Raw genomic sequence first — 6,093 nt, 5'->3', positions numbered from 1 at the left:
AGATTTTTTATTTTTGCACGTAAACACGGCTAATCGGTACAGAAAACAAAACCAAATCATCGATTTTCTGGTGAATTGGTAATCTTGGGATAAAAATAACTCAAATCAAACATATTCAAACAAGACTATATTAATATAAATGAATCATTAAATAAATTAAATTTTGTTAGTTTAGGTATTTTTCTTGTAGGGAGTATTTTTTTTTTATTTTGTTTTTAGTTTCTATTATATTATCAGTGGGTTTTGTGACAGTATAAATATATTGAAAATTTATTTGTCGTTTATTTTAGTTCAAATAAATATAATTATAATTCTTGGAGTTTAGGTTTTTTTTTTAATAAATTTCAAAATTATGTAACTTTCTTAAATATTTTAATTTTTTTTAACTTGTAAATATTTAATCAACTATCAAATAAAATATTCACTCAATTTATGTCAAATGTCAATCGTTGTTTTTTTTTTTTCAAATTATAATATATCATTCCATTAAATAATTTACTCTCAAACTCAAAACTTAAAATTAATTGTCAAAATTGGACCAAACCGAAATTCATGGTTTAAATTGGTTTAGGAGTATGTCTCTTGTGAGACGGTCTCACGAATCTTTATCTATGAGACTGATCAATCCTATCGATATTCACAATAAAAAGTAATATTATTAACAAATTAATATTTTTTCATGGATGACTCACATAAAAGATCCGTCTCATAAAATACAACATGTGAGACCGTCTCATACAAGTTTTTACATTGGTTTGGTTATAAAAATATAGACAAAAACTTGAGACGGTTGTATTTTCTGAGACAGATCTCTTATTTGGGTCATCCATGAAAAAATAGTACTTTTTATGCTAAGAGTATTACTTTTTATTGTGAATATCGATATGATTGTTGACCCGTCTCACAGATAAATATTTTTGAAATCGTCTCACAAGATGCCTATTCAAAAATATGTTGTTGTTTTGAAATTATGTAAAACTGAAAACGCAAAACTTAAAATATTGACCATATTGAGTATTGGATTTCGGGGCATCTATTAATTTTGAGAAATATAAAGTTTGTTTTTCGGGTATGATCATATTATATCCTAGTTTTATTTTAAAACTATTAAACTTAGCATATCAGAATATATTCAAAATATTGAATTATATTGAATTTAAAATTAGTTTATTCTAGAAAAAATTCGATAATTAAGAGAAATGATTGAAAGAGCTAATTCCCTAATTTGAGCTGTCAAGTTTAAGCTAAAAAATTATAACGAATTTAGCTTTTATTCGATCTCTGTGTTCGAATAAATTTCACTTTCAAAAAACTCGTGCAAACATGACGCAGCTCACAATTTATATGGCACTTTTACGTATAAAGAACTGAGAAAACAGGACATCAAGAAAAATAAGAATTTGGAAATCCCTCTGAGTAAAATAATCAATACTAACAATGAATACAAATTTGCACTAGATCGAAATGCATAAAACAAGCAATTTAGTTGAAGGATCGAACAATTCAACATATATTTTCCGCCGTAAAAAACGCGTTTCTCGGCGTGAAGGAGTTGGTAACAACAAGGTCCAGACAGCAAAATACTCACTTGATGGCGATAACTTCATTTTCTGGCAATAATCATCAAAATTTCTATGCCATGAAACCAAGAATAACAAATAGTGTTACTAAAGATGGAGTCTGCAGAAACCATACCCAAAAAACGTAATAATATGCTGTCAAGTTCATGCATAACTGCATACACAGCAGAAGAAATATTGTTCCTGCAACATCAGCAGCACAGATATATAATCAACAATTAAATTCAATTACTACCACCTAGAGAATATGGTATATTGGAACATAATCTTATTGGCACTCAGTCATTCAGACATTTAGATCGGAATAATATTTTTGTTATTTCTGACATGCATAATTATTAATCTATGCTGCCTAAATGAAGATTTGAGGAGGTTGTGCATAATTTTAACGGGAAACTTGAGTTGAGGTGGAGCCAATATTATAACATAGGTTCATCGGCAAAACCATTAAATTTCATCCTATATACTACATGCATGAAGTCCTAAAGTTCTGGACTTGTAATACTTCATTTGACAAAGAATCAAGAAAACAAACCTGAGTTTGAACCGTTCCATTTCGCTGAGATCTAAAAGCTGACACGGTCTTGGCAGGATCCAGAGCAGATATGTCTCCAAGAAGAACTCTTTGAATTGTGTTGTGAATCAAACAGTGAGTTCCAGTTCTACCAATACCTGCACTGCTAAAGTAAATAAACGTCAAACATGAAAAAGATTTCCTGGAAAGTCATAATATGTAACCATAGAAGGCAGACCTGCAGTGCACAACAATCGGTCTAAGGACGAGTGGGACAACAGATGTTTTTCTGAAGATTTCACGGAGGGCGACAGTGGAATTTGGTATTCTCAAGATCAGGCCATTCAGGATATTGGATGTGCAGAACACAAAACGATGGCTCCACTGACTGCCAAATAAAACATGGCAATACATAAATCTATTTATAAGCATTTGACATTTGCTAATGTTTGGGTCAAGATCAGGTCCATCATTGACATGGAGATAGGTAAATTTATAATCAATCTAAATTAATAGATCACATTGTTAACAGATGATTTCCTCACCTCTTTGCGTTTCATCTCTAAGACATATTTAGCAATTAAAGACATTATTAACCAGATAGAGAAAAACCAAGGACTCAGATAATGCTTATACAAAAGATATACTTGTAAAAGAAGGCTTAAAACTGGAATGAAAATTCAAAACAAACTAACACATGGACCTCTAGAAAGGGAGCTCGATCAGAATTACCTTTTGGCTTAATTTTAGTGAAGGTGGTGGAAGGGTTATCATGAGGAACCAGATAAAAACAAATATGCAGAAAATACAGCAAAGAGGTTCATCATATCATGATACTGTAAGCCTGCCTATCCACACGCTGTCAAATTCTAATTTTTTTGCAATGAAAATATGAAAGCTTGCATTGATATATTTCCCGGGTGATTCTCCGTTATCTTTAAACTGCTTCAAGATAATCCTGTTATTGTCAACTGCAGCGATGAAGTTTAAAGATCATTACTATTATCGATAAAAACTAGCTGTATATCGTAAGCTGCCGAGAAATTTGCAGATTGGCATACATGGCAAGACATTGGCGTAGCGGTTCTTGCTGAGATTGGTGCTACCAAGAGCCACGGTGCATCCGTTCCTCAAGTCCAAATCATTCATCATATTTGCCTGAAACAAGCAAATTTGGTTTTTACACGTTGTGACAGAGCATAAATAGAAACCAGCCGGGGCGGACCAAGCCGGGATGTGAAGAGACACTCATTCTCTAACACAAAACTTTAACCCATGTCCTCTGAAATTCCATCTTCCTTACAAGTTAAAAAGCTACGTATGTATGAACGACAAGATATTATAAAGAAAAGCTGCTGGTGTGAATTGTGATTGCTAAAACAGAGATTTTGGAATCTCACAAACATGGAAATATATAAATATCAGAATGTGACAAATGAATATTCAGTGTCCTAAGCCAAAGAAATTTGCCTCAATATTGCATGTCACATTATCTATTCCTCGTTTTCTGTATGGAATTTTAACTGATTTTCTAATTTAATATATTTAAAAAAATTACCAGATGAATACAAACTCAATATTTGACAATAAATGTTAATATAATAGAAAATGTTGCATGAAAAGTTAGAAGACATTTTTCTTTTCTGTCATAGGACAATTAATCGATGAAGGGATTTTTCTTATTATTTTTATATAAAATGCTACAATATCTATGCGATCAGTTAAAAGATTAATTTAGGTAAACAAATTGAAAACTCGTGAAACATAAAATTTATAGACTATTGATATCATTCATTTAGATCAAAAGGAGAAGAACGAATTTGAGTGGGATATATAGGCAGTACTTAATAAAAAAAAGTTGTTTGCATCTTGGATTCTGTTAATCATGCACAAATAATCATTTTATTAGAGAATCTCTAACTCGTCTCTATTTTGGAGAAAAGTCTCCAAAATAGAGTATGGGTTGATGCTTCAACCCAACTCCAAATACAATCTTCATTGCTTTGGAGGATCACTATTTATTTAAAAATCAATATGGAGATTTCATCAAATTACTGAAATAATTTTAATGTTAAATAATTTTTTAATTTTAATTAATTTTAATGTTAAATAATGTTAAAATAATTTTAATTAAAATATTAATTAATTTTAATGTTAAATAATTTTTATACTTAGTAAATTTATTTTAATATGTTTTATTATTTTCATGAATTAAATATAAGTCTATTGTTTATAATAATCATGAAATGGAAATAATAAACAAGATAATGATCATAAAAATTAATAACATATTATTTTAAATAAATTGAGTATAATACATGTTTTATTATATTATGTTTATCGAATTAATTAAGTTCGGTTATATAATACGTTATGTAATTATATTTGTGTTTTTGAAAACAAAAAAAACAGAAATGGAATATTTTGTAATATTTTTTAGAGGATATGGGTTGGAGAATGTTTTAAAAATAGAAATCATAGATCTCTATTTTAAAGGATAGAGGATGAAAAATGTGATGAAATATAGAAAAATTGCGCATCCAATGAGTGAGTGACACCTCATCGATGCTCACAAAGATGTGCACAGTAGGTGTGCAGGATATCAAAACTATATATATATATATATATATATATATATATATATATATATATATATATATATATATTATCCACATGATACACTTTTCAATATACTTCTTGGTTGATTTTGATAACTCAACAACTCTTTGTCGTAGTTTGTTATAATATACATATTATAACCATTTTTGTATACGCAGCAAGTATATGATCGTCTTTAACATTTATTATGTTATTTAAAATCCTCATCTGGGATCTGACATGCTAGTAGTTTACTTCCCTATCAGGACGTTTTTTCGGTTTTCTACATTGTTTTTATCCAATAATCTTATTTTCCAAATATTTACTTAATTGTTGAATGATTTTTCAGTTTTTGACAATCATCAACTATAACTCATAAGAATAAATGCTGTTTTTAGTCGTGATTGGTTTTTATTTATAACTAAAAGAATGTATAATCTATATATTCTTCAACAACATAATCAATAAATGGTGCTGTAATTTCTTCAAACATTGTGATATTTGTGATATCATTTTTATATATTTAATATCAATATTATCAACATATGGCTATAAGTTTAATAAATTTTTAACAATTATTTCTTAATCAGTGTGAGAAAAAAACTTGAAAATCTTTTCAAATGATTATATCTTAAAATTGTGTCATCGTTTAATTTCACACAATTCAGAAAAGTCATTTCGTTCGTCATTTTTAGAAGGTTTGGAACAATGATTGTGTGCATCATATCATGGGGATGATATATATAGTTTCAATCTCATAAACAAAACAAATTTTATTCTATCGAGTTTACATTTTGTTTTATAATATTTTATATATTGTGGAACGACATACAAAATTAATTATTGTATTTTAAAAATCTTGAGAAGGACACGGATAATATAATTAAGATATGTATATTAGATATCATTCAAATATATATCAAAGTATTTGTCTTATTCAATATCTCATCTAATAATCAACTATTTAGATTTAATCAGCATCTTATAATAGACAAAATTAATTTGATGAAATATTGTATAATTCAATTTGAATTTCACTATTAGGCTAAGTGAATTTATTTGGCGAGTAGTTCTCTATGTTACCATTATATATCTCATGAATTAGTTTGTTAGCCACTTTAACTAAAAAAATAGACAAAAACAACCTCTTAGCCACCTCGAAATCTATCGAGATCTAATATTGGAAGAAATAAAATACAACCGGCTCAATATCCCAATTTACTAAAAATACACAAAATTGATCTATTGTGTCCCCAAAGCTTTAGAATTGAATTTTTTCTTTTTGTTTATTCTTTGAGAAATATTGATATTTTATATGGCATCAATATGTTGCAAACTATGAAGTAGCAAGATAATCACTATATAACCCTTAAAGGTTTACACATACAATTTTCCAATTTC

This window comes from Primulina eburnea, chromosome 12 (assembly GCF_022965805.1).
Source record: "Primulina eburnea isolate SZY01 chromosome 12, ASM2296580v1, whole genome shotgun sequence".
NCBI classification, from domain to species: domain Eukaryota; kingdom Viridiplantae; phylum Streptophyta; class Magnoliopsida; order Lamiales; family Gesneriaceae; genus Primulina; species Primulina eburnea.
Note: the sequence above shows the minus strand (reverse complement) of the source record.